We start from the raw sequence: 10732 nt of genomic DNA on the forward strand, positions 1-10732 counted from the left end.
TGACTCCTTAGACTCCTATATATAGAAAGGAGGTTTTTTCATTTGAATCATCGAAGAATTGTCCATTTATGTAATGTAAAGGAGGTTTCCCCCTCGAAGAGGCTGAATTCTAAGGCGTTGATTTATCCATTCTATCTTTTTTTGAGCTGGTTTCATAACAATGAATCTATGCTAGCATACATGTACAATAAAGAGGAGCCTTGGTTGCTAGGGTTGGGCCCTAACCCAAGAGCTTCAGCCCTCTGAGTTAACTCAGTGCTGGTTCAAAACAAAATGCATCCTTATTATCAAAACCATTGATTACATCAAAAACTATCACACGTCTTGCAGCTCGAAAATAGAGTAGAGTTTTACAATCAAAAATCTGAATCCTACTGAGGTCCTAAGCCTCTCTACTTATACGTCTAAAGTCTCCAACGACTTTCTTAAAATTATGGAGGCTCGGCTCCCAAACTCAAGATAAACTGGTGCTTTGACTTTCACTTACTCGACTACCTTCTAGTCCTCATGATTTGGTTGTTTTCACTCCGGGCTGATGGAGGAATATTCGAATGGGGGCATAGTAAATGAGGAGGATTTACCTCCTATAATTCCTCTCCCTTGTCCCATTCGAGTTTTGACGAAGGTATTTGCCAAAATTCCTTGCTTTTATCCTTTAATCCTGCATTAAATGCATATTAGACCACAAAGCAAAATATCCAACTCTAACTCATCTCATAAACAAATTATAATCAAAAGCATGTAATAAGTTGTGAGAATAGTTGGTTTGACTAATCTAGGAGGTGAATTAAGGCCCATATAATTACCCAATGATGAGTCTCATCATCACCCCCCCTACTGAAAGTGTTGCTCATCCTCTAAGCAACTTAGTCAATGTCCATGTCCTTCATGGCTCTGGTAGCCTCTCTCACATCCCATGCCTCCGTTGTGGTCTCTTCTTCTTGTTCATAGGAGCCTGCTTTCCTTTCTACTTCTTCCCACTGCCTCTTTTCCTCTTCTTCTTTTCTGCCTTCTAGCATCCCTAGGAGTAGTGGTGGACTGAGTTTTAGGCTAATCCAATTGACCTTCAACCTTTGCATTGATTGCTTATACATCGGTGTCCTGTTGAGCGCCTATCTCAACCTTTGAGAGGAGTGATATTCTCTGATATTCAAGTTGTGTGGCAGTGTGTTCCATCTCCTTAAGTAGGAATGTATACTATCATCTTCTAACAACCTAAACATATCCTCAAAATGTGAAATTTCTTGATCTTGGGAATCAAGATATCTATCTACCAACCAAGGATCATTTTCAATTAGATTATGGGTGTTGATTAGGGCCATGGGATTTGATTGTTCATCTTTGATGAAAAGAGGTTCATTTTTCTCTCTGGCCAATATTCTTTTGATCTCTACAACCCTTGACTCCTCATGGTTCATCCATGATGCCAAAGCCATTAATTGCAGATCTCCTAGCTCAGAATTAGGATCCCAAACATTCATGTCTATGAGGGCCATGTTGTGCAAGTAAAACTCAACCATTTTGGCCCTATCCTCTAGTGTACGTTGATCACAAAGATCAATAAACTGCTTGTAGTCCTAAAGTGGCACAGTGCCCCTTTGTGCTAGTGTTTTAATCTGAAATTGCAGCCATTTTTCTCTGAGGTAAAGATCATAGGATTTAGGTAGCATCCTACACTATATGGCCTCCAAGGAGAGGCTAGCCATACATGCTAGTTGGTTTTCCCTTTCCTGTAGCTGTCCTCTCAGCCATGCATTTTCCTTCTCAAGTTGATCTCTCATTATTGCTTCTCTATCCCTTAAGCCACTTAGCTCTTTTCCCATTTCCTTGAGCCTCTCTTCTGTGTGCCAAATGCCTTCCTCTTTTGTTTCTTGCTGCTCCCCTAGCTTGCTTTCCAATTTTCATGCTTCCTGTAGTTTTTGTTGTGGATCCTGTAGGATGGCCTTACCCTTTAAGGAAGTTGATCTGGTACTAGGCCCCCTTACATAGGTGATTGATGACTTAGGGGAAGGCATTTTGTGTCTTGGTGTAGGGGAATATTCAATCTCAATAGGTATTTTTGTTGATATTTGTGGCTTCCCTTGTTTGATTCTTATGCTCTTTCTTGTTCTGAAATATAGAGGGGTTTGCCTCCTTCTTTTCCCTTTTTGCTTGACTGGGGTGCTGAGAGCAGTGAGGGCAGTTGTTGCCTCCCTCTCAGGGGCCTCTGGAGACACCCTAGGTGACTCCTCCTTGTGTTCTTCCCCTTTTGTTTCAACGCCTTCTTCCTCTTTGTTTTTCTTATCTTCTTCCTCTTATTGTTCTTCCTCATCTCCATCAGTTTCTTCCTTATTTTCCTCCTTTGCTTTAGCATCATCATCCTTCTCTTCTCCCCCTTCTTCTTCTACTTCATCATGTTCCTTTGTGTTAGTTTCTTCTTCATCCATCTCATCCCCATCTAGCTCTATATCTTCTTATTCTTGTTTTGCCTCCTCCTCACTGACAAAAGGACTAACATCATAGGTGAGGGTGTTGATGTCATCCTCTGCTGGTAAGTCTCTAAAGACTGACCATCTTATAGGGATGTTTTGGAGGGAATTCTCAATGAGGATCCTGATCAACCCATGGTGAGCCAATTGTTGGGAATTACCTTCCTTTACTTTGTTGCTGGAGTCTATGATTGATTGCATCAAGAAATAGGGTATGCTAAGTCTTTGGTGAACTGGTGTTTCTACCCCAAATCTTAATTCTTCAAGCATCCTAAAATGGTAGCCATAAACAACGTTGTATCTACCCTCACATGAGATATACTTGACGAGTTGGTAACCCACCTCACTCCATGGGTTTGGTGGACTGTCCCTCCTTACACCATTTTTATCCTCTATGGGTTCTTCACCTTCTAAAAAGAATTTCCTTTTTGCCACCTGATCGCCTGTTTTGTCTTTTTTTCTCCATGCAATTCCTAGGGGAAGTGTGGTGACCCTACTGATGAGCTCTGGGGTGAGATCTATAGTGAGCCCTCTAACTATAACAGTGGCATGGATTCTGCTGTGTGGAGTGAGGGAATGAGCAAATTCTTGAGCCACCTTATCATCATACCTTGTGAATTTTTCAAAAAACCCCATCCATTGGTGTCTTATAGAGATTTCAAGCACTTGGGGGTGTTGTTGTATCCTCACAGTGTTTGTGGGTTCTCTCCTATTGAACCCTCCTGTCATCTTGCTTGTGAGGCTTGAGGAAGAGACCCTTCAGCAAACCCTTCTTCCTCCTCAAGCCTAGTAAAAAAGAATAAGAATGACCATGCAACAAATAAATCTTGTTGTCTGGAGCTCTTGGATCATCCTAGTGAAGACCTGTAGCTGATGATTGATATTCTGTGGGATAGGTTGCTAGAGTATTTCCTATAAGATGTCTTGTAGCTGCTTCTCCCTTAGAATTTCTTAATCATGTTGTTGGTTGGGGTTGTGAGGATGCTACAATGAATGGTTAAATGGAGTAAGAGTGTGTGTGGAGCAAGGGACATTCAGTTAATTCTCTTACTCTCCTCTGTCTTTTCCTTTTTTTTTTCTTTTTTTTCATAACTGGCAAAAACTGATCTCTTTTTGTTTTGGATCGTGATTGCAGGGATGATGATAATGGATGAGGTGAGGTGTTAGATCATGTCTAGGTTGAATTTTAGGGACCTAGCAAACCTACCATTAACCCTCGAATTGCTTCCTGTAGGTTTTTCGGGCCACTGTAATTCCTACAGGATCATCCTATAGGTTTTCAGGGGATCCTGTAGAAAACACATTCTTCGCCTAAATTGAAGAAATGAAGTGAAAAAATAATGGAATTGATGGAGGGATGCATGGTAGGGAGTGGAGGAGATGAATATATGTGAGGCAGGGTTCCCTTTGGATCTTCTCTTTACTCCTTGATTGTCTTTCTCGCCCACCTGCAAATAACAATTATGTCTTTTTTCTCTCTTTTTTTTTTGAAAAACACCTAGGCTATCTGCGAAAGGTTTTCACCCTAGATGTTTTCCCTGGGCACCTCAAGGAAGGTTTTCACCAATGGATCTTCTTATTCTTTTTTTCCCTTTTGTTCATCATTGGGCCGCCTCACGAGTTTTTCAAACCAAATATGGGACTGAGGCGCCTCATGGAGGTTTTCACCTGAATCCTTATTCTTTTTTCTCTTTTACAGTGACCTGATGAGGGAGGAGCTAGAAATTGGTCCACCATCATCACTGTCTTATTGATATTGTCAATGAATTCTTGTTTTGATAAAGGCCTCTTGTACATTTTCAATTGGTGTCCATTAACAAGCAATGGTATGGCTTCTTCATCTATAGTTCTGATTTGCACTGAAATATTATCATGGCATCTTTCCACCACATAAGGTCTGATTCATCTTTTCCTTAGCTTGCCCTTGAAGTATTTATAGCTAGAATCATATAACAATGCCCAATCGCCTTCTTGAAATTGCTTCTCCTTACTATGTTTATCATGCCAGATCTTCCTTTGAAGCTGAACTATATCTATATGTAAGAGGGCCTGCATTCAAAATTCATCCAAGCCATTCAATTGGAACAATCTTTCTTTCTGTGCATGACTGAGATCCAAATCTTGTTGGGCTACCATCCTTAATGTGTTATATTCAAACTCAATGGACAGTAAAGCCTTTTTCCCATAGACTAGCTCATAGGGTGTAAATCCAGTGGTGTTATTCCATGTTGTATTATAGGCCCAGGTGGCCTCAACTAGTCTCTCTGCCCAATCCTTCCTGTTGCTGCTCACTACCTTGGTTAAGATGCTCTCCAATGCCCTGTTGGTCAGCTCCACTTGCCCATTAGCTTGTGGATGATAAGGAGTGGAGGTCCTATGGTTGATTTTGTGATGGCTGAGCAGTTCTTCAATCATGTTGGAGGTAAAATGGCTACCTTGGTCTGTGACTAGCTCTCTAGGGTACCCAAATTTGTAGAATACATTCTCCCTTAAGAACTTAGCCACCTTATCTTCTGTTGATGCCTTAATCACCCTAGTTTCAGCCCACTTAGTCAAATAATCAGTGCACAAAATAATGTATTTTTTTTTCTTTGAAGGAGGGTTGATAGGCCTAATGAAGTCCATGCCCCACTTGTCAAATGGATCGAAAGTCACTTGAGGTTGTAGGGGCATTTCATCTCTTGGAGTAGGCTTTCCCATCCTCTGGCACCAATCACACTGACTAATGTATTTTTTCGCATCCTAAAGAAGAGTGGGCTAATAATAGCCCGCTTGTAACACTTTGAATGTTGTCCTTTTGCTGCAAAGTGACCTCCACAAGGCCCATCATGACAGGTCAGAAGGATGTCAAAAACTCCTTCTTCCCTTACACACCTTCTCAAGATTTGATCTAGGCCAAGTTTGAAAAGATTTCTCCCAATCCAAGTGATAGAGGCGCTTTTCCCGACTATCTTGCTCTTTTCTTTAGAGGGCAAGTTTGGTGGGAACTGTGCTGATACCAAATAGTTTGTTATATCAACAAACCATGGGGAGAGAACTGAAATAGCAAACAAATGCTCATCTAGTAACTGGTCATCCACCATTCCCTCTTCACCTGCAGGCATATTCATCCTAGATAGAAAGTCTGCAACAACATTTTCGTTACCAGGCTTCTTATCCACAATAGTTAGATCAAATGTTGTAATAAAAGAAACCATCTTATAATTCTAGCATTCACATCTATTTTGTTCATTAAATATTTTATTGTAGTGTGGTCAGTATCCACAAATGTTTGGTAGGCTATAATGTAATGCCTAAATTTGTTTAATGAATTCACAACAGCCAGGAATTCCTTTTCGGTCACAATATAATTTAGCTCAACCTTCGACAGGTTCTTACTAATAAAATAGATGGCATAGGGCAATTTCTCCTCTACCTAACCTAAGGCTGCTCCTATGGCTTTGTGTGAGGCATCAACATGAATATGAAAAGGGAGGGCCCAGTTTGGGCCTCGAAGAATTGGTGCAGTGGTTAACTTACCCTTTAAAATGTCTAAGGCCTCTTGACAACCTTTTGAGCATATAAACTCTAAATCTTTGCCAACAACCCAAATAAAGGAGAGGCCAACTTGTTGAAGTCCTTTATGAACCTTCGGTAGTATCTAGCTAACCCCAAGAAACTCCTAACATCCCTCTGCTTTTAAGGAGGTGGGACCCTTTGGATGATTGCTATTTTGTTTGGGTCCACCTGCAGTCCTTGCTGAGATATTGAATGACCTAGCACGGTCCCTTCAGTCATTAAGAATTCACATTTTTCCAGACTTGGAGATAGGTTCATTTCTATTTTGTGCAATACTTTGCCTAGGTTAGTTAGGGCTTCTTGAAAATCACAGCCATAAGGTGTAAAATCATCCATATAAATTTCCACCGCATCATGTACTAATTTAGCAAAAATACTCAAGACTGCTCTCTGGAAAGTGGCAGGAGCATTGCATAGGCCAAAAGGAAGGACCCTATAGGCAAAAGTACCCCAAGGACAGGTGAATGTGGTCTTATCCTAGTCTTCTAGGCAGATTTAGATTTGGTTGTACCCACTGAATCCATCTAGGAAAGAAAAAAACTTCTTCCCTGCCAGGCCATCTAGCACTTGGTCAATGAAGGGTAAGGGAAAATGATCCTTATTTTTGGCTTTGTTTAGCTCCCTGTAATCGAAAAAAATCCTCCATTTACCATTTTTCTTGGGAACTAACACTAAAGGAGAGAACCACTCACTGTTGGAGATAGGGTAGATGAATCCTGCATCTAGTAGTTTTTGCAGTTCTTCTTTGAATATATCTTTAAGAGCTAGATTCATCCTCCTTTGTGGTTGTTGAATTGACTTGTAACCTTCTTTGATGTATATGTGGTGAGTACACACTGAGGGGTGTACTCCCTTCATTTCCTTGTAACTCTAAGCGAAGGCTTCTAGGTTTTCTCTCAACATGTTGCATAGCTTTTCCTCTTCGAGAGCAGAAAGAGATGGATTAATTTTCAAAGTTTTTTCTGGGCCGAATTCTATGGTTTTGACACGGAGTGGGTTGGAATTGGCTAAGCATAAGTCAATTGGATGATTGTTTTGGGTTTCCCTTACTTCTTCTTCCAATGGTAATGAACTAGGAGTTGGACTTTGGAGCAGGTGTTAAATTAAGTCATCTTCATCTTGCTATCATCCTCCTATGGTTGCTTCCAAAGAATAAAGTTGGGTGGAATAAACCTCATCTTCTTTTTCCTCCTCCAACCATGAAGGTAAATCATGCTCTAGAGAAGGTTGAGCAGAAGGGTATAGGACTAATTGTTTGGACATATGCCCGTTTTTAATGGTCATAAGCCCAACTCTGTAGCTAGTGTAAGCATCGAATATGGCTAACCATGGCCTCCCAAGGATGAGAGGGTAACCAGTAAGCTTAGCCTTAGGCTAGAGAACTAGAAAATCTGCAGGATACTCCCAAGAATCAACGGAGACCATCACATCCTCCACAATTCCCTCAGGGGTGATTGTGGAATGATTTGCAAGTTGCAGAACTATTGTGGTCTTCCTCAATGACCCTTGGAGGTTGAGCTTGAGCATGGTGTCCTTGGTCATCACATTAATGGTAGCCCCAATATCAATCAGAGTGTGTGGGACGATGGTGCCATTGATGTGCACATCTACTACAGGGCTTCCAGGGTCCAAATATTTCAGACATATTACCTGCCCCAACATTAAGTCGGACAACTACCCAATGACATTAATGGTAGGGGCATCCCTTTTTCTTCTCCCTAGATGCTTGAATTGCTTCTCCTTAATCAACTTATTGTAAATGGGGACATCTTTTATTGCGTTGAGAAGGGGGATCTTTACACACAGATTTTCAATTCTCCCAGAAGTTCAGTTTCTTTTGGGGTAGGCTGGAGTGGTTGGGCTAATCTCTCAGGAAAGGGTGGATTTACTTTAAGGTTTCTTTCCTCTCTTTCTTCCTCAACCTCCCTATGTGGAGAGGGAGGTTGGTTATCTGGGATAATTCTCCCAGATCTTAGGTTGATCTCCTGGATTTCTACAACATAAGTTAGATATGATGTCTCTCCACTATATACTTTTTGATCTTGCCTATTGTTCGGGTTCGGATTTGGCTAGGTAGGCATCTGGGGTTGCTTGGGTGGAGCACACTATAGGAGTTGTGGTTGGGTAGGTGGTGGAGGCAATAGAGCTGGAGCATTGTTGTATTGAGCCCTCCACCCCTGGAGTGGGGGTATTCCACTGAGCTTGTTGCGAAACTTAAGGTTGAAATGATTGACTGACTGGCTAGGAATGATACTGAGATGCATAGGACCAAGGAGGGGGTGTAGACCAGGAAGGATGAGTAGAGGGTCTGCAAGAAGGTATAGCTGTGGTTTGGTTGGGGTTGTAATATGCATGGGATGACCCTTGCATACCTTGCTGGTATGGTCTAGGCCCAGGAGGTATCCTTTGATTGATGTAGCAAAGCTACTAAGTGACCCCTTCAGCTCCTTGATATACAGCTTTGAGTATGGGTAAAGAAGGGCACTTGTCTATGGAGTGGTTTTCTTCACAGACCGAGCAAATCTCAATACAGTTCAATAGACATTCGTTCCTAGGATGCCTCCTGGTGCATCTAGGACAAAAGATGGCCAAGGCCCTCTCTTCTTACTCTTGCTTCCTTTTGATGTTCATGGTATCCAATTGCAAGGCAAGGGTTTGCAACATCTCACTTTTGAAATCCTCCAGCATATTTCCAATTTCACCCTTGATGGATAAGTTGGAAGATGATGTACTAGCTATAGGTTGACCACTCCTACCCTTTTTCCTGGCTGCCCTAGAATGGTTTCTAATGACAACCTTGATATCCTCATAGGGTAATTAGTAGACATCTCCTCCTGCTAACAAATGTAAGGTAACTAGAAGATCTTCCCTTACTCCTCTGAGCAGGACCAACTTTAGTGACTAGGGGTCAAGTGTGCACCTGGCCCTTTTATAACTGAGCTGGAATATTTCTTCGTAGTCTTCTAAGGATTCATCCTGGCCCATGGTCATCCTAAAAATTTCTTCTTTAGTATCCTTTGCCTACAGTAGTCCTGATATTTGTTTTTAAAATCCTCCTACATCTGAGCCCAAGTTGTGATGCTATCTCTAGGTAAACCCATCAACCAACGCAATGCTGCATCCTTGAGGGTAGATGGAAACAATTTTAACTTTTTCTCATCATCTATATAGTCATAGATTCGACATATAACAACAAACTCAAATAGGAAAGTGTCGGGGTCCTCTGTGGTCAAGCCATGGAAATGAGGTAGAGCAGAGGGGCTTATATTCTTCATCTCAATGTCCCCATTAGTTTCCCTGATGGGGAAAGCACTCTCAACTCTCTCTCTATTCCCTCTGTCATTTCGGTTTTCAGCCATTGGTTCAGTAGGAATGGGTTCTTCTTCTTCTTCTTCCCCTGTAGGCTCTTCAAATATGTTAGCTTTCTCACCTAAAGATTCCTCCAGTTCACAGCCACCGAAGAAGAGAGAAGGTTGGGTGTTGGATGCAATGGGGGTATTTAGCAAGAATTTCCCTAAATTGTCCCTATTCCTATAAGGCATGAAAGGGAATGTTTTTGGATTGGTTTTTGTAAGAGTTCTTTTAGCTGGAAAGTACTTTGTAGAAATAAAATTGCTGATTGAATGAAAACTATTGTCAAAAAGAAAAGTTACTTGCTAAATTGATATTCTACTTGCAGAATGGAAAGGAAAGTAGATAATGACAACTGAAAGAAAGAAAGCTACTAGATTACTTTTGCAAAAATAAACTAATGGCAAAAAAATGAAGACGAGAAATAGAAGAAAAGAAAGCAGTAATCACATTCTACTAAGACACCTCCTCGACAACAACACCAAAAATTGATGAGTGCGAGTATTGCAACAAGGATGTTGCGACTCCTGGGCTACCAGCTTTACTTATCAACCTAGGGTTCGTACAAACTTGGAGGTGACAGTGCTATATGCATAAGTAAAAGTGAAGGTCTTCCTTGTTGTCACTGTTCATCTGGCGAGAGACCCCAGGGGTTCCAAGCCAGACTTTTATAGAGTCAGAAGAAGCTTAATTCTTTGATTGAAGAAGAGAAAATCTATTCTAAGAAAGTTACTCTACTGCAATGATAAAGAAAACAACATGTAATGCTAAATCACACCATATCTTAACTGTTGAAAATGGCAACAAGAAATGCTAAAAATAGAAATGCTATAAATAGCATCTCAAGTACCAGCGTTGGACATAGCAACAAGGAATGGAAAATGGAAGTGCTATAAATATCATTTCGGGTTAGATTCCAATTTTACTTAGTCCTTGAACTAAAATTGAGAAGTAAAATTCGAATTTCATCTTAGCAGCTATTTGTAAAATAATTAATTAATTCATCTTGAGGTAATTAGTTGTAGGAAATCAAACATGAAGTCTATGTGAAGACATGCAACATTTTCTCCATTAATTAAGGAAGTTATCCCTTGATTAAAGAAGATCATGATGAGTTGTTCTTTGAGTTGTAATTAGTTAGCTCAGTTAACTGAGTTAAGTCTAGTTAGATTAGTTCCAACAGTTTTTGGAATTAATTGTGAGTTTAGTTAGTTAATGCATGCATGCATGTAACTGCTGCACTTCAGATAACTGAATATTCTCTCATAAATAACTCATGCATGTCAGTTTAGTCCGAGACCCGGTTGAGATCAGAGGGAGGGATAATGTACTATTAGTTGGAGGATTTTTCCTAT

This window comes from Pinus tabuliformis, chromosome 2_1, assembly GCF_031772625.1.
Source record: "Pinus tabuliformis cultivar Carrire ecotype Pingquan chromosome 2_1, CPIR1, whole genome shotgun sequence".
Lineage (NCBI taxonomy): Eukaryota > Viridiplantae > Streptophyta > Pinopsida > Pinales > Pinaceae > Pinus > Pinus tabuliformis.